The sequence below is a fragment of the Phoxinus phoxinus genome, assembly GCF_949152265.1.
Source record: "Phoxinus phoxinus genome assembly, chromosome: 9".
Classification (NCBI taxonomy): domain Eukaryota; kingdom Metazoa; phylum Chordata; class Actinopteri; order Cypriniformes; family Leuciscidae; genus Phoxinus; species Phoxinus phoxinus.
This window is the reverse complement of record NC_136884.1, coordinates 9,122,263-9,142,410: the sequence shown is the minus strand read 5'-3', so window position 1 is coordinate 9,142,410 and position 20,148 is coordinate 9,122,263. Positions and strand designations below refer to the sequence as shown.

The 20,148-nt window shown below is 37.2% G+C and overlaps 1 protein-coding gene across 14 annotated transcripts in view; it reads right to left on the bottom strand.

Annotated features, from left to right (window-relative positions):
* Positions 1-17,378, bottom strand: part of nrcama (neuronal cell adhesion molecule a) — a 48,360-nt gene extending 30,982 nt beyond the window's left edge. For 4 of the 14 annotated variants that reach the window (XM_079624505.1, XM_079624503.1, XM_079624504.1 and 1 more), the window contains exons 1-2: positions 17,259-17,370; positions 641-712 (exon numbers count right to left, since the gene is read on the bottom strand). The gene's annotated coding sequence lies outside the window, so the exon portion shown is untranslated. Of the gene's footprint in view, positions 1-640; positions 713-2,245; positions 2,413-17,258 lie in introns of those variants that run through there. The other 10 variants (XM_079624497.1, XM_079624499.1, XM_079624498.1 and 7 more) reach the window with 7 other exon arrangements.
* Positions 17,379-20,148: the final 2,770 nt, after the last annotated feature.

Sequence of the window (20,148 nt, the reverse complement as noted above, 5' to 3'; positions counted from 1 at the left end):
TTGTTCCTTAGTTCAAATAACCTAATGATTTGGTTACAGTGGTTCAAGTTATCATATGAACTCAGAAGTTCACTTATGATACATATTATTCTGGGTTCTTTTGAAGCTTTTAAAGTACCACTGCCCATTCTTGTTATTGAGGGAAAACTGTGGCCAGCACATTCTTTAAAACAACTCATTGTGTGGATCAACATGATGACTGAATGTTCATTTTTGAGTGAACTATCCCTTTAAATAAATTTATTTATAAAATATGTTTTAGTGTAAAATAAAATAAAAAAAACATACTAAATGGCCAAATATCAAGAACACAACTGCACAAAGTATGAGAGAGATCAGATCTTTCAACATGGTAAAAAGCTGTCAGCACACAGCAGCGTGTGTAAGTGGTCAAAATATGCTAATTTCTTTCGCTTTTTTCAGTAACAGTTTTTAGTTGGTGAAGAGAGGGAGGGATACATGTCATGAATCCAAACTTATCAATTCTTAATAATTCTTTTTCATCTTTTTTCTTTTCATGTCTCTACTCTGTTCCTCTCTGTCTGGAAACAGCCACTGAATTACAAACAGTACATCAAAAAGTCAGTGAAAAATTAAATCGCATACAAATGAAAAAAGAATCCAGCGAGCCACATCTTACCCGTTTAGACTGTCTGAAAGAGTGGATCCTCTCGTTCCAACCAGACGACAACAGCTCAGAATGGTGTGGACACTATAAAAAAAAAAAGAAGAACTATGATGACAAAGCAAATGACTGAGCAACGTGTCAAACGACTGAGGGACATTCTGACTAAAGGACAAAAGACTTGCTGGATCACAGATGCACCAAAAAGTGAATAAAAAACACACACAAAATGTGTTATTTCATGCCCCACTGGGATTTCTAAACATTATTGCTTCTGTGCAAACACAAAGGCATGCTGTAGATCAGCAGAAAGACTGACAGAGAGACCTGCTTTCATCGACACCCCCCTTGGCACCTCTACATCACACGTGCTGGTTCATAGCCGTGCATACATTAGAGTTCTCCCTCGAGACGCACGCATTCATTCCACATTACCAGAAACACGGCCGCTGACACAGCTTCCCCCCTCCATTTTTTGATGGGAGACGGACCACAAAGACGCTGTGAGGGAGAGCTGTGTCGCTTTACTGCATTGTTTTCTCCGATTTAAAGCAAACTGAGGAAACCTCCAGCCTCTAGTGAAGCTGTCAAACACAGCTGCTGTCTCCCAGAGACCAGAAAGAGAGAGAGAGAGAGAGAGAGAGAGAGAGAGAGAGAGAGGGAATAAAACAACAACAAAAAATTCACACTAACTACCTCCCACCTCTCAGAGCAGACCTGAGGTGTTGTCATGGAGACGGGCCGCATGCCGGCATGATAGGGCGCGCGAGAGAGAGAGAGATCAAAGGGGTTCTGAGAGAATACAATATCTAATGTTGAGAGACAGATATAAAAATGTATCATCATCTGCATTATCAAATAGATATATATCTATCTATCTATCTATCTATCTATCTATCTATCTATCTTCTTTTCTTTTCCATCCATCCATCCATTTCTTTTTTCATCCATCCATCTATTTCTTTATCCAAACATCCATTTATTTTTATCCACCCTTCTATTTACCCATTTCTCTAATTCCCAGCATTCATTTATCCATCCAACCATGTATCCATTCATTTAATCATTTATCCATCCATTTTTTCATCAATTCATCCACTTGTTCAAACATTTATACATCCATTCATCCACACATTTTGTATACTGAGTGTTAAATATCTATCCATCTATCTATCTATCTATCTATCTATACTTACTATGTTAAACATACCACAGACAGGTGCCTCCCATCATAAACATACATGCTGCCATAAAACCTTGCTTGTAGTTGTACACTGACATCAGCACACACAATGACTTCAGAATAAACAAATCAGCAGCACACACAGACAAATCTGACTGGTTTTCACAGGAAAGGTGATACCAGGTGTGTACTGAGCAATGGACAAAATGCTGTTTGTTCTAATGACTATAGTCACATAACCTGAGTCAAAGAGGTGAAAGGAAATAGTTCACCCTGAAGGTATAACTTTGACCCACAGGGTGTGAGAAAATACCCTAGTGAAAACTATAAAAACACACAACCAAATCACAGAGAGAACAAACCAAACAATGAACTAAAAAAGGGTTATTCTGGGTAAAAAAAACCTAAACGAAACAAAACATTTTTAACAGCCAGACCTTGATACTGCAGCGAGTCAACAGCAGTCCTTTCCTGGTAACGGTGTGTATCAAGTGTGTATCTCTCTAACCATTCTCTGTGACTCGTGTAGCATGTGTGTGGCCGGTGAACGCTCTGACATCTGCCTCACACACACACACACACACACGGCTGCTCGACTCTCCCTGGCATCCACCCCCATGTGCCTGCCTCCTAACTTGGTGAGATTAACACACCCCTTTGTCACCGTACAAAGGGGGTTAAAGCATTTCCTGGAGCAAACCGAAAGCATCCGTAGGGACTGAGGGATGGAGAGGGGTGAAAAAGAAAGGCAGAGACAGAAAGATATGGAGAAAAAGATAAATAGTGCAGGTAAAGTGATATATGTACATTCAAAGAGGTCTCAATACACGTCAGGCTCATTTGGTAGGTCTGTTTGTTCTGTCAAGTGTTCGCTTGAACGTTTCCTTTAAAAGGAACAGAATCGCAGATGTGCTGAAGATCCCAATTAACCCCTAATGGTGTGAAATGACTGTCAAATACAAAAGCTGTGCAGAGCTTCAACACTTAACCAACAAAAGCCTCGATCACTGACTGAGGAGCCTGTGGGGAAGATTCAGCGCTGATTTCAGATCAGCTTTTCTGAACTAACAGAAAACCAATCTCAATACTGGGATAAGATAAACACATTTAGACTTTATTGTCTACCATAAAAGTCACATTACAAATGCAGAGCTCAATGGCAACCAAGACATTCATCCTAAACTAGCTAGACATGATTTTATAGCCCTCTGAGCACATGAAACAGTCTTTAATGTTGACATAATGACACATATAATGGTCATTTGAAAGGTTCAGAGCACCGGTTTACATGAAGTCAACATCAAGCAACAGAAGAGAAAAAGCAAAGAGCAAAATTGTATGGCAGGACTTTATACCCATCAGGAATTGATTGGAGAGTGAAAAAAAGTGGCTATTGCAAACCATAATTAAAAATCATTTCAGAGGAAGTTTTGATTAAATCACATTTTGATTAAATATTTTGAAGACTTATAAGGTTTAAAATAGTGTGCACTGATAAATAGTGCACAATATATGACAAGGAAAATGTACTGAGAAAGTAAATTGGAGTCAAATTCATTTTTGATATTAAATTAGTAGCAGTAAACCTTGCTGCGATGGTCAAATATCTCTTTGGACCATATTCTTCAGGCCAGTTTCAGAACAATATCTACTTTGTAACATAAAAATAAATTAGACATCATATTCTGGGGTTAGCAAATGAAGATTTTCTGAAAATAAAATGAACAATGCCTATAGATAACATCTTATCATCAATAAGGGTAAATCACAGTAATGATGAAAAGCAACCAGTAATAAGATTTAAAGAAAATACTTATAATTATAATAAACAATTCTGCCAGCAAGGAATATAGTTCATTAGACAAACTGTAGGCTGATAGTGTTGCCAAGCAACATAGCAACTCAAATCAGCTGATATGCAGTCACAAGTGTGTGCGTGTCTGTGTAGGCAATTAAATAAAGTTCATTCAATTCAAAAACTGTTTTTATTTTAAACTGAATTCATGTTTTGCCCAGAAAAAAATAAAAAAATGTAAACTGAAGTGACACAGATAGTACATACCTGTACCTCTCTGTGTTTTTTCTACCATTAACAATTATATCGCAGTAACCTAAAAGTAAGCTATCATATCCAATAATGAAGGGTCCATGTTGCCATACTGTGGCTTTATCATATGAGTGAGGACATGTAGATACAGTCTAGAGTAAATATGAACAGAGAGAAAAGCTCTGATTACTTTCCCCAGCTCTCAGCTTTAATTTACCCTGTCTGAGTGTTAACATCAGTCAGACTAGGGTCCCTCACACACACACGCACACGGCCGAATAGACTGAGTGCTGGAGAGCTGCACAATAGGGCATGGAGAGGCCTTTTCACACAGCAGATTTAGCACACACCAGCTGGGCTTTCAGCACAGAGACGAGTCGCCACTGAACTCTGTCATTTCCACTTCAGCTCTGAGGACACAGTTATCCACACTAGCGGACAATACATGGACATAATTCCCACCAGACTCCCAACAGAACTAGAAAAGACAAAAAAAAAAAAATCTGCTTTTTTTTTTTTTAGCTTTTTAAGTTCATAATCCACTTGATCTTGTGTAGGGCCATATATTTGAATAAATAAAATACAATTATAGACTAATATATTACTGTTTTTATTGTATTTTAGATTAAAAATAATAAAAAATTATTATTTAAAATTATTTATATAATTAAAATATAAAAAATAACTGTATTTTGGATCCACAATTTATATATATATATATATATATATATATATATATATATATATATATATATATATATATATATATATATATATATATATATATATATATATATATATATTGGGGGGGAATCCAAAATACAGTAAACATTTTTTAATTTATTCCTGTGATGGCAAAGCTGAATTTTCAGCACCACTGTCTTCAATGTCACATGATCCTTCAGAAATCATTCTAATATGATTTGCTGCTCAGGAAACATTTATTATTATGATAATTATCAATGTATAAAACAAAAAAATCTGCATTCTTTGACGAACAGAAAGTTGACCTGAAATAGAAAGCATTGCGTTGGCATTATGAGGTAGACAGAGAAACAAAAGAGAGATGGAGGAAGTGAACTAGAACTGTTGGCATGATGCCCCCTGGAGAGGGGGGTTCCACACAGTGCATAAGGCAGTGTTATTTGATTTTTATGTTAATGATGTGGTTTGAGCAAAGGCCACATGCCAAGAGAGAGATGGGACGGCAGTAGGGTTCCACTCACGGTCGTACAGTCCTCGAAAGTCTATTGGAATCGTAAATACAGTATGCAACAAAAGCAGTGGCGCATCATTTCATTTTAAAGATACAGTCATTTCTGAGCAACTAGCATCAATAAACTGATTTGGGAAGATAATTTTTTTTTTTTTCATATACATATACACAAAAAAAAAATATTTTATTTTTCTACTTCTATTTTATTTATTTTTATATTGATTTATACAAAATAGTATAGAGATTTCACAATGCTATTTATACATTTTCGGCCACAACATTAAAATTATTTTAGCACTTTTTCAAGCCAGATGTCTTCCGTTTTAACCACTTATTCGGGTGAACGGTGTATGAAAGCTCTCTCAATTCATTTTACCCGTTGATGACTTATGTGCCTTCCATTTTATTGATCTGCCTGTTTATATAAAGGCCATAGTTCTCAGTAAAACGGTCAATAAAACGGCATTCAGCCCTCTCTGATAAGGTCAGAATGCATTAGCAATATTTTCCACACAAAGTGCTCATTACCACTCTGATCTTTATTTGTTCTGTAATCTAGATAACCCTTTATAAAACATGCAACGAACAATGATGGCAGGAATCAGCTCTTATCTCATAACGGCCACACAACTCAGTCTCTTTTTCAAGCTCCTTTACAAGCCACGCCGATCACACAACATCATCTCCATGGAAACCCACCGCAGCAACGAGGGCCCAGCGACGGCGGGCCACCACGGCGACCCCGACCCACCAGACATTAAGCCGGCACTCCGGAGAGAAACTAATCTTGTGCAACATACAATGAGCGAGCACGGAAAGAACAAACCAAAGCAAAGAGGCAGACACAGAGGGAGAGTCGGCCGAGAGAAAGCTAATGAGAAACGTATTCTTAGTACGTATTCTTTAAGAGAAAACACGACAAGCTGGTGGTAATAAAAAAGAGAGCGGGAGAGACGGGGAGCTACGGGGCTGTATTTTACTCTGTGAGGAGCTATACATCTGATGGATGAGAGAGGAGAGGGTCAGGAAAGGCTTGTTTGATGGCTATTATTAGGCACACTAGAGGGAACAGATTTCCCCTTAAGCCAGTAACTCAGCAGATTGAGAAATCTCCTCATAGTAACTCCCTGAGGCTCGTGAATCACACCGGACACTCTCGCCCCGTGGGCTGCAGACTGAACAGTGGCAAAGTCAAGAAAAGACGTCAGCCGAGAGAAGAACTTGAACATCCAAAGTGACATTCTTGACTTGAATTTCTTGTTTTTTAGTCAGCCAATAGTAGAAATTATTCAATGGTCAAATAAGTTTTTGTAATGACCACTAATGTTTTTAACGATGTCCCTTTAACAATACAAAATAAAATATGAATATGAAATATGAAATAAAATAATACAAAAATAATTGTATTAATAAAATAAAAATCACCACTAAAGTTTATATTTGAACACGGTCCCTTTCAGAATATAAAACATATTATAATAAAATAATATAAATAATTAAAAATAACTAGTAAAGCTTCTATTTAAACATTTAACATAAAAAAATACAATAATAAAATTACACATGAAAATTATGTGTAATTATGTGTATTCATAAAATTCTAATAACCCCTAAAGTGTATATTTGAACCTTGTCTCTTTCAGTAGGCTATACATGATAACATAATACTACTGTTGATTTACATACATTCAAATACATAAAAAAAAACATTGCGAAAACTTCATCTTAATGCCATTTTAACATTCAACAAGAAACATCCCATAGATGCATTTCAGAAAAGAAAACATTATAAATTTGCCTATACTTTCGGAAATCCAATTCACCATATTCCCACCTGATTTCAAACTGACCAGGCGCAAAACAGATCGTATACATTCCTAGTATCCATCATGAAATAACTCCAAGTACCCTAATTCTGAAAATGTCATTGCATTTGTAATGTTTTAGCTCAGTCCTGCAGCGAAATTCCCAAGAAGAGATTTCTCTATGAAGGCTGACAACTGACAATAAACATACCTTGACTCCACATTGTGAGAGTGTGGAGGTCCTGAATAATATGATTAACGCAGCAGAACCCCATTATTGCAGGATCACACATTCACTGCTACTACCTGCCAGATAATTGAATAAAATGACAATGTTTCCTAGAAAAATGAGTTAAAACTGTGTGCTAAGCAGACAAACACATTAAGGTCACAGCATAAGGACTATCAAAATAAACGCCTCCATATAGGTTTGCATATAAAAAAACAATTTGAAACAGTCAGCTGTATCTGGCCTCTACCTGACAAAATGACAAAAGCGATTGTCCACAACAGAGCAGCATATTAGAGCCTATTTGGCCTTATTTGTATCCAGTCAGGCTTGAGCAGGCAGAAATGTCATTTCCATCTGCACGTCTGTGAATATGAAGCCTCTGGCAGCAACAGACACTCAGAGCGCACATGCAAAATCATTCTTGATTCCCATTATACAAAGTGGTTTTATTAAACCCATGAGTGACCTGCATTTAAATTCACGTTTGTCATGTGGACAGTGTTATAAATCAAGTGCAGTGCAGCGCATTGTGGAGCAGCTCTGACATGCCTTCACACTGATTTCATGGACACAGATGCATAAGCCAGATAAATATGCAATTTTCCTACAAACTATGAATATTGGATTATCTTAATCTTTTTTAATGATAAAAAATAAAAAACTAGAAATGCATTCTGAAAAAATTGGTGTATGATAAGGAAAAAAAACGCTTAGGCCTAATAAAACTTTTCAAGTCTCCATATTCAGGGAACAAGGTAAGTCTGTTTTTGCTAATGAGAAAAGTAATTGTGACTTTATTTACCGCAACTGCAACAATAGGCCTATGTCAATTGTGACTTTATTTCTCATGACTGTACCTATATACATAATTTCTCGCAAATTCTACTTAATTTCTCATAATACTGTCAACAACTGTGACTAAAAAGTATTTCTTACATTTTCAAAATTCTAAATAAAATGCATATAATTATTTAATGAGGCCAAAACAGACTTCCATAAAAATAAAGCGAGAATTAAATGTTACAAGTGAATGAAAATGGTAATGCTTTAGCACTTACCCTCTCTAGGGACAGAAATGACATCAACTAGCCTAATGCTTCACAGTATTCCAACGAAAGACAAGAACTAGTCTTACTTTGTTAAAATAAAAAAAAGTGAATAAACAAACAGTAGACTGTTGACTTCTGCTCTGATGCTCTAGAGCCCTTGAAGGTCGTATGCATAACAGATTACAGGCTTGGCATGCGAAGTAGGAAGTGAAGTGCTATTCAAACTGAGAGCAAGACCAAGCCAAAGACTCAATTCAGGAACTTCAGAGTTGTCTAGAACTAGTTGCCTGTTCTAGCACATTCTGTACCTGACTAATGAATTAAAAAGACTATGTAGCTGCCAGACAAACTGAGTAGACTAAACTGTGATAAATTATTAAGTGTTTATGCCACTGGCGTTGAACTGCCCTATTATCATCCAGAGTCACCAACATGGCCAGAGGTCTCATCTCATTGTGGCTTTTTTATCACTCTCTCTCCCATTACCTTAATAACATAATTTAACAAATAAAATCATAATCTGAGCTTGATGGAAAATATGATATGCATCAGATTGACAAAACGTCTTTCAACTCCCCTTCAAGCCATGAAACTGGCTCCAATTGTGAACAGACAAACAGCTATACAGACAAACTACTTTAATGTTAACATAAAACAGCATTCACAACCTATTGTGACATAAATAAGTGAAACAGAATTTAAAAACGGAAAAGGGCAGACTTGGTTTGATCTGTTGGGAATGTAATGGTTCATGAAAAGTGTAAATTTATACCAGAATGGAGCCAAACCTGAATGCAACTTTTTAATATCGATCAAGATTTGCTGCTAGCTGTTAACTTAAGCTAAATGATAACCGATATTACATTACTGTATTAAATACTTGCAACATTTGAAAAAGCTTGCACTAACAGTAGGCTATAACAATGATTAAATAGCTATTTGTTTGTTGGCTGACATTGACATGTTTATTAAACCAAGCAGCATGGTGAAGATCCTTTGCTGTTGTGTTACACTGTCCTGCACTTTTTGCTGTATTGATTTGTGATACTCAAATCTGAGCATTATTCTAATCCTGAAGTCAGTCTGTCTATATTGCCGATCTGCCTATAACACAACCACGAAATGTTATATGCTCTAAATCAATCCCTAAGTCCCAAGTTAATCCGTACCATGTATAAAAAGTCCTGGACATAAGCACAATGCATCAAGTTACTACGGAGCCCCAAAAGGGACATGGTGGTGGGGAAAACATGAAAAAAATTTAAATGGTTTTGCGTTCTCCTGCAAAAACTTTCGTGTTCCCTGGAGAAACTCAAAAGGTTTGCAATTGCAAGCAAACCCAAAGTTTCTTGGGGAATGCAAAACATTTGCGGGAGAACTCAAAAGAATTGACTCGTTATATTTCCTCCCGTCTCCTTTTTTTTCCCCACCACCATGTCCCTTCAAGGGCTCCTTCAGTTAATAAACACAACATTTTGGAAGGATTCATAAAGATGTGTGTATGCTTCAAATGTTCCTAACAAACATATTTGAGCCCCAATACTGTCAGACCAAAAACATAAAAGCCAAAGAAATGTTACAGTCTGGAAGTCAAGTGAATTTTTTTTTGTCATACTGTACGTAGGAGGGCCCACATGCACATGCTTTCGATATTTATACCTCATAAATCATATGTCGGGATTGACACTGTTATTCAATATAACTGCACTGCATTGATCGCCCGCACAGCGGTGAGTTCAGTCAATTCAAGCCTCTCTTTCTCCCAGCAAGTCTCCAGTCTTTCACCGCTCTATTCAAACGTTCATTCTGTTCTTCAGTCAGACTGAACACCCGCCAGACCCTGTCAATCGGGATTCAGTGGAAGTAACAGGGAGCTCATAAAACACAATGCACACAAGGAACTGCCATTATTTATAGACTAAAAAATTCAATTAATTTGGGGACATCAAATAAAAAGCAGTTCAGTATAGCTTCAGCATAGAAACTTTGGTTTTAAAAGCAGCGTTTCTGTTTCTCAGTATTTAACTTAATGTAAACTCACAGTCCCATCAGGCAGGCTCAATTAACTCTTAATTAATTAAAAATAAACTAGTTAAAGAGGAAAAGAGACAGAGAGAGGGAAAAATGCTGAGTTTAAGGCATGTATCAGTTTCAGTGTGAATGTGAATGAGGAATGTGAAAAAAAAGTCTGCTAAGAGTGATTTAAGGAAGTAAAGTTGTACAAGTTATAAACAAAGATCTTAATTTTTACATTTAAATCTGCATAATGGTAGACATGACCAGAAATAATTAATCTATTCATCTCGAATTCTGAATCCTCTAAAAACAAGGCAGTATCTGACACTATTAGACACATGATAAGTACTAGAATGTTCTTAGTCATTGTTGGTGGTTTGGTTTTCTCCAATAAAAGTGGGGCAAAACTGGGAGACACAAAAGAACATATTTTTAAAGGTATATTTTTACAAAATACAAATCCTACTTTCGCCCGTTCAAATCTTAAACCTTGCACCACTGAAAACACCAAAGACGGCTTAATATGTTAAATTTAATCTATCCATATTTCCAGAACTCCAAATATCAGTGCACTCACATAACTGGCAGAAAATAATCTAGCCTACTCCTTCATTTGATATAACTCATGTGAATGACTTTTCACAGTTGACAAGGGACTCAGATACGAAGCTCTAAACATCATTAAAGTCTGCAGAAGTCTGTCTGGAGTGAGTCTCGGTGCACAGGGGAGTTTGAGGTCTTCAAAGCAGGAAGTTGGATTATTTTAGGCCTCCATTGTGATTCACAGACATGCTAGACAGAAACCAGCTGCCAAGGCATTTTGGAAAACTTTTAAAGGCAAAAACATGCTTGTGACTCACATTAGATCAACATTAAACCCCCCATCAAAGCATACAGGAGTGTTTGGAGTGTGTTTTAAGGGAGGATACAGGGTTCAAGAAGGAGGCCAGGAGGACAAGAACAGAAACCTGTCCCACAGGAGCGAAATTTCACAGGGCTTGTGGGCACCATGACCTCCGAGTTATTTACACCAAGTCATAAAATCAACACAAATCTCTCCAAAGCAGCAAGCAGACCACAGACCACAGCTCTCAAATACCCATAAATCAGCAGGGTTAAAGCACAATGATTCCATGCCAATTTAAATATTTCACATTTCTCCGTGGTTAGGTTGGTCGGACGTTAGACGTTTTGCAACAAAACGCAAGTTCTTGAGATGACACTGATCTGTTGATGCTAAAACAAAGAACCAGTGTCTGAAAAGGTTTGCTACTTCTTTCTGAAGTTGATATTTGCTACTTCTTTCTGAAGTCTAAATATTTACATTATATAGTTACAACTTATATCAATGGTTAATTTAATGTATTTTAAAATTTCATTTATTTCAGGTTGTGGCTTTCAGCAGCCATTAATTCAGTCTTCAGTGTCACGTGATCTTTCAAAAATAGTTCTTATATGAAATAATTTTTTATCTTCAGTTAAACTGTTTAAAATAAATATAAATATTTATATTATTTATATAATAAATACATACTGAGGTTCATAATATAACAATATAACACTATGGATGGAGGACATTTTTTAAATATATTTACATTTTAGTTGTACACACACACACACACACACACACACACACACACACACACACACACACACACACACACACACACACACACACACACACACACACACACACACACACACACAAATAAATAAAAAAAATCATAATATTACCATGCATGTGCTGACCCAGATATCAACATAGTAGGCTATTGTATTGCTAGGTCTATTCAGATTACCACTCCTAATGATTACTACTGTAAAACCAAAGAAGTACATCTTGAACTGTTGTGAAATATTTATTGAGGCATAATTTAATTACCGACAGGCACAGGCACAGGCACTGAGACCCGTGGGAAAATAAGATTGGTGATCATAAACGATTATTTTGTTCTTTAGCAGGGGTGAGAGCGTGTGCACATTCACTGAAACACCAGTATATAAAATGCACTTCATCATAAATGGACCTGAAAACCATCTCAGTTCATTACATTCCCACAATTCATTCATTTTTTCCAATAACTCTATTATGTAAAGAGACACTCTCTTGGTGCAAGAGAGGACAGGGCGCTAACCAACCTCATCCTGAAAAATGACCAGCTTCTGCTTTCAGTCACTGAATTAGCAGATGCCATTATCAGCGCTTCAGCACATAGCCAGGCACAGAGAATAATGCCTCATCCGATCACTGGACTGAGAAAGCAATGCATTATGGGGCAGAGAGCACATCAGTCCTCATGATATAAGTGGGACAATTGTAACTCAACTTGCTAGGGACATTGTTGTCCAGTTCATCTGTTTGCAATTTTTTAGCAATTCATAAATTCCTAGCATTTATAAGCAGCCTTTTTACCCCATAATGCACTTAGGCTGAACTCACTGTGTCCTTCATATCAGCTTCCATAATGGTTACACATAAAAGATAACATTCCTTTCCTATAAACAGTCCTAGATTTGAACTCTATAGCAAACCTCAAACGGAGCACATTTCCTCCTCAGCAAGAGCTTGCATTTGTGGTTAGTGTTAAAGTCAGTGAATTTAAAGAGGACACATGCATTAAGGGTACGTTTACACGACAACAATGTACTAAAAACAGACAAGTATTTCTTTGCATTTTTTATGTACAGATGACACCATTGTCAAAACGATCCCCGTTCCCACGGATCTGCGAAAACGACTAAAAATGCTGTATTCTTCAGCCAGGCCAGTAGTTGGCGATGTCACTTTGTAAAGAAACACTAAAGACTGAACACACAATATGCATGACGTCACCGTTTTCACAAATTCACGTTTTTGTAGGTTACACAAAGAAGATAACGGTATTGTTTTCAAAAACGTCCTATTTGACATCCGTTTTCAAAAGTTTGCATTTTCCGTTTATAGTTGAAAACAGTGCTAAACAGCCCCTCAAATTAAGTTCATGAGATGACATGACAGTTGAAACTGAAGAAAAGATGTCAAAATATAACATCTTAATCTGATTATAAAAATAAAAAATAGGGTTACACTTTATTTTTAAGGTGTCCTTGTTACAGTGTAATTATACAATTAGCCTATAGTACTGAGTAATATGAACTAGCCTATAGGGTTAGGATTAGGATTAGGTTTGGTTTAGGGCTAGTTGCATGTAATTATGCATAATTTATAGTAATTCAACTATGTGTAACAAGGACACTGTAAAATAAAGTGTTACCAAAAATAGTATAGTCTCACATTACATATATAGGTCAAAGGTAAACATTTATCCAATGCATTTTTGCAGTGCATTTTTCTCAGCTCAAACGTCATGAGAGACGTATCCAGACAGATGGAGCTGAAGAGCTTATATTTTAATCAGCACAACATATAAGTACTCCATACAGGAGGCAAACGCATGCCACATATTACTTGTAGTTTTCACCATCCAAATTAAAATGCTTTTGCTTTATAATGTAATTCAATCAAAAGCATTCAGCTTCTGCATAGACTAAAATGGCACACATTTATCATACAGCACATGGAATAAATCACTTCTACTAAGAGAAACGAGTCACTAAGCAGTCTGTCATGTAATATTGCTGATCACAGCATTTATTTAGTTAGACCAATGATTCTGAAGAAGCAAAATCAGTCACAACCCCTCAGAATCTAATAATTATTCCTTATAGAGAACATATTTAGCTATATTATTTATGATCTGATTTGGTCCCATCAATTAGCCTAGTTGTGTATTTCTGCTTAATTTTTCAATCAAATAAACTGTTAACTGTGATTTTTCGAAGTAGTAAATAAAACAAAAAGTATAGTTCATTTTACAAGAAAATACTATTTGTCTTTGCTTAAAAATGTCATGTTTAATTTAATGTGTTAGGCCTACTTGTCATTTCTTTGTAATTATTTGCGAATTTCGGATTGAAAATTGTTTCAAGGTATATATCCAACACCTGTAAATCCTACACGGGAAAATAAAAGATTTTCCAACTCAGATTGCGCAACAGATTCAAGTTGTTCTCACAAATTTGCAGCTTGGACTAACAGAAAGCTTGACCTAATAGAGAGGCACAATCACATGATGCCATGGACATGTTGTCCATCTTCAGACATGTTTGACCTTAATCTCCACGAATCGTTTATCAACCACAAGGAAGCAATAGTTCAAAGTCAGTTTATGTTTTGTTTTTTTAAAGATAAAAAATAAAGACAGGCATGTGAACAGAGATGTTACATGTGGCCGTACTAAATAAATCTGTAATCCCAACGCTATATCATGCAAGACTGATCTGAAAGGAAATAGAGGCAAATGGTACCTAGGCCTATAGCAAAACACCTGTTACATTTCCGCTGACAATCCCATGTCACAAAGACGATTGTTCACTAATCTACCACACTTAGTATGCAAGATAGAATTACACAAGTTCATTGCGTTTAAATCAGGCTCAGAATCTACGATGCATTAAAATCAGGACACAAGGTACGTGGCATATTTGCAGAGCAATTATGAACATGCAAATGTCTAACCTGCCATGCCAATGGCAGCTGGTGCAATGTGTCTATGTAAATATCCAGCATCTGAACTTACTGAGTCACAAACAAACACTCCAAAACCACAGCAAAAGCTATTTATTTCCCTCCCTGCAATCCTTTCTTTGCATTATTGTCCAGTCATTCCATTCCAGATGGTAAGGCAAAGATGAGAGTGCATGAGAAGGCAAAGCTCCATGATGAAGCACAGCTGGCTTGGTGGCACGTACCTGGTGCCTGTTGTGCTTCATTAGCACTGCTATTTATTCCCATCCAAAAAAATCTTTGATGTGGTTCCACCTGGACTCTGCAGAATACAATTTCATGGACCGAGCATAATTTAGATCTAAACATGCATCGGCCGGACAAAGAAAAGGGCATTAGAATATGAAAGTTATTTTTTTTATTCAAAACACATCTGTAAAAATCCACCAAATTCAGATTTCCTATCTACTTCCAGAGCATTTCATGGAGGAATGACAAAGAGTGTAAATAATAATAAATCGCACCAAAATAATAAAGTCATGCCAAATTGACAATTCCAGAGCTAGTAAAGAATCATAAATCACATTAAATTAAAATAATAAATAATAATACATATTCACACGAATCACACCCGAACATGTTCTGCTCCACAAATGGCTTTCTGTTCCTGTCTTCGGCTCTGATATCTCTCTCAACTGCATTACCCGGGCATTCGCTCTCACACAGACTCATTTCTGTCGTTACAGCCCTATACAAATGCTAATTAAAAATTGCCAGCTAAATGGGAAACTATTCTCATCTCATTAAGAGACTTGTGGCTCTGCAGCACACAAAGTAACAGCTGATATGCACACGTGCATACTAATATTCCATTGCCAGGGACATGAAAGCAAACGTCCCATATTTTCTCATTCATTAATCATCATTCAGTTGTATCGATGTTAGACTGCCTGCAGGTCACCTATGAAGCCATCAGATTATGTACAAAACTGCATGTGTGAACGTCAAAAAGAAATAGCCTAGCATTACAGTGACTTAGCACACTCAATGAAGAGGTTTTCGAAGTGTGAACGTCAAATATAGTCACTGTCCTGAAGAGTTATTTAAAAATAACTCTAAATCTTATCACCAATCCTAATTAAATCACGTTTGACATACAACAGCCTGTAACCTCATAAACACAACACACTAGATTCTGGCACGGTTAGCATAATGCTGCATTAATTTACACCTGAGGCCCAATAAAAACACAGACCAATATGCAGTTGGCCTGTGTTTCCACTTGACAGAAAAGAACAAGTGTAGCCTTTTGCATTGTCCATTTGTGGGTTTTCAATAGTTTAGTCTTTCTTCATGCTTAAATATATTAAAATCTAATAAACATTCCGTATCTTTACAGCATCATGATGGGATGACAAGAAAATATTTTCATTTCATTTTCTCAAAATGCTCAACCATTCGATTCAACCCTGATACCCAAGGTTTTATAAGATAAGACAATAATTTGATTTCTAATTTATGGGAAACAGCTACCAACATTTGGTCCCAAACTAAGTGGATAATTTGAGCTAAATGTTACAGCCATAGTTTATTTATTTATTTTAAATATTTTCATATTAAATTTTAGATTAATTTATTTAATATAAAATGAAACACAATTTTGTTTAGAGGTCCCAAATTTTGGTAGCAGGATTGCAAAAGTTATAAACCCCATATTATTGGAATAGAAATAAATAGCTTAAATAATAATAAATAATATTTAATTTGAAAACACTGACGCTGACAATCAACATTTCGGTTAAGTAGCCTATAGCCTTTTATAATTTGCTCAAATAAAAATAATTGTGTCAAATAAAAACAATGTAAGCAACATTTTTAAAAGAGTTTAGGCCCCATTTGCACCCTATTAATGAAAAATGTCTATAAACGTTTAAAAAGCCTGGATTTTTTTTTTTTTAAAGAAACAAAGACATGAAAGGAAGATGCAATAACGAAAGGAAGAGCCTTGTCCCCTTTTGTGGGGTTTCCTATGGCTGTAAACGTTTTTTTTTTTTTTTTTTTTGTCTTCATGCAATGACAGTCAGCAGGTCCATCTAGTTCTCAAATGAAAATGAATAAATACCCAATTCAAATATTTACATTTTAGAAATGCGCCATTATGAACAAATATTGAGGGTGAAGCCTGAGAATGATGGGAACACCTGCTGGTGGTCGAGCAAGATTTCAATGAAACATAGACTTCATAATGGGCCGTTTATCGTGTCAATACAACACGACACACAATGAAAGCTTAATTTTAAACGCCGTTCGGATTAAACGGACAAATTTCGTGGTATTTCAAAGAAACGCGTCCTTTGTGAGCCCTGCCATATTGCCGTGAAAATCCGCATCATCATCGGTTGCCATGGGAGAAGCACGACTGGATGCTCCTCATCGACTCAAATAATGCACCTACTGCGCATTCTCCTTACGAAAGGTGTCTCGACATAAACTCTGAGAGAATAACGCTGCATTCAAGACAATGAAACGTAAAACTCACCGACTGCAGCGATGAATCCTCGACCCGTCCGGTTTCATGGGATTGATGTAGGTTTGGTGTGTAGTGGGCGCGCGCCGCAGCTTCTTTCTCCTCGAGCGCTCCTGCTGCTGTCAAACGCGCAGCGCCGTCACGCGCACGCTCAGTGCAGGCGCAGCTGCAGCGACACGAGAGACTAATCAGCGGATCACACACAGATACACACACAAACAAACACCACTACTAGACTCTGTAATACAGAGAGCACGCTCTGTACACAATTAACGTAAAAAGAATGGTTCAAAAGTTTGTTTGTTTTTGAAAGAAACGCATAGCTACTTTTATTAACGGCTCCACAAACAAATTCATCCATTCACTCACTCACCCTCTGTGTGTGTGTGTGTTTGTAAACTGTCCAATTTTACACACAATTATCTAAATTACTTTGTCAAAGCCATATTTAACCTTGTTTTTGTGCAGATGGATAGAGTTGCTTTGTGATGTTTTTTTGTTTTTTTTCCCCCTCAGTGCAGGACATCTGATTTATGATAGCTTAGTGGTTTGGCAATGCAAGTGAAAATGAGCAAGTTAGTCGTCCCACTGAACAGCATCATGTCTGAAACCCATGCAGGCAGCCACGTCTTAAAACGTTGAATAGATGCATTTACTTACTGTACATGAAACCGTTATTGTTCTCAAGAGTCCTGGCACATTTGTAATATCAGGGAACAAGGAATATTAAGGACTACAAGACACAACAGATGACAAAAATGGTGACATAAGTGTAAAAAAATATATGGAAGTAGTATGTTTACTGAACTAAAGAATAACCAAAATAGACTAGCATGTACTGGGATTGAAAATAAAAGACATGGAAACTAAATTCTAACCAAAATTTTAAACAAGAAAGTATTTTTAAACAAGAACGTCTGTTCTGATAGGCTACCTAAAGTGCACTCTCAATACAATCGTAGCTCACGTCTCTCTGAGGTAATGCAGACTGGCTTTGTTTATACGTCCCACTTCCTACGTTGGTTTGCAGATGGCTTTGAAAACATATATCATCTAGAAATAATTGTACCAGAACCAACCGGTAGTTGCTTATACAGTCTGTTCTTTTTCCAGCAAGGGGATTTTTGAGAGGCTGATCACATAGCCAGCACTTTCGCCCCCATATCGGACAACACCCAAACCCTAACCTTATCTCTAAACCTAATTAAGTTAAGCTCCACCTCTTAGATTAACAGAAAATTATAATATTGCACTTGAGTATTATCATTGGACATTTAGGTTACACTTGAGGTGTCAGAATGCCTGGCTAAGGGCATTCTGGGAGGTGATGCAAGAATTGAATCAGACTTGGTCCTATCTGCTCTAAAGCTCCTCGATCGATGGTAGTAACAACCAGTGACCTTCTCAGCTCTCAGACAAAAACTGCAGTGATTGCGTAACAGTAACAAAACTGGACTGGAAACAATATAGATTAGAAACTGTTAAATAAAGAAGGTATTTCCAGTGCAGTCCGCTGTCTCACATGTACACGGCAGCTCCCAGTAGCACTGAAATGCGGATTTGAGCATATTTCCATCAAATATAGTCTCTCCTCACACTCACCTGTGGGATTTGACACATCATTGAACATCTCCATGGATAAGACACATTCCTCACTTCAGGTTAGGCTACATAACTGAGGTCTTATGTGGAAATAACCAACCTCACTGACCTTTGTTGTATAAAGGTGTCTTATTTTTTAAGAGGCTTGTTAGTCTATAAATGTTCATTTCTCTCATTGGGCTATACAATTTTAAATATATAGAACATCTGAGTTTGACTTCAGGCTTGACAGGCTGCTAAAATACCAGCTAACGTGCCAACAGTGTGGAACAACAGACAAACAGAAATCAATTTTACAATTGGAAAAATCAATTAAATACTGCCAGATTAATTACAAATGGAATAATATAGCTGCAAGCAGCGATTACGGGCCCAAGCCGGTGGCACCGCCACCCTGGTGCCTTTAGTTACACTAAAGGCACCGGGCTGGCGCTGCCACCGGCTTGGGCCCTCCATCGCTGCTTGCAGCTATATTTATTTATATATATATATATATATATATATATATAAAAAGCCGCCACCCCCGTTGCCTTTCGGGTTCCTGTGCACGACGGGCAATAACGTAACCCCGCTTTGACTGTCGAGAAGAAGTCTGCTTTAGAGCTTGTATCAGTGTGAGTCTTTCTGCTCCCCTCCAAACACACACAGAAAAGGGGGGGCTGTCTGTGTGTGTGCCCTCCCTCCCTCCCCACACACACACACACACACACACACACACACACACACACACACACACACACACACACACACACAGAGAGAGAATGGCAGGGGGAACAAATCAGAGAGAGACAAAACCACATTCAAACCAAAATATCTGACTTCCTGTTGGTCGGAGCTAATGACTGTAAATGAGAAAGTTGTCCGGATCGATAAGCACAATATACAGACCGAGTTTTGTGACTGTAGGTAAAAATAACCCCCCCACTTTAGTCAAAAGTATCTTGAAAGTAACACACTTCCTGCTGCCAGTTGGTGGCGCTATAACTTTGACTCACAATAGTCACATCCATGTGATCGCCCTCTTACAACAAACACACTGCTGAAGTTTCATCAAGATCAATTAATGTATGAAGATGTTATAACACATCGTGTTTCTCTTTTCTCGCCATAATTTTGTTTCCTCGCCACGGCCAAACCGTTCGAGCTATCAAAAATCCGTCCGCAATTTAGCGTCCTCAATGTCTTGACTTCATGCTGACCGAGTTTGGTGGCGATAGGATAATTTTTCTTGGACGAGTATATCAAATTCCAGGGGCATGCATTTTCATACAGCCCATAATAGCCGACTTCCTGTTGGACT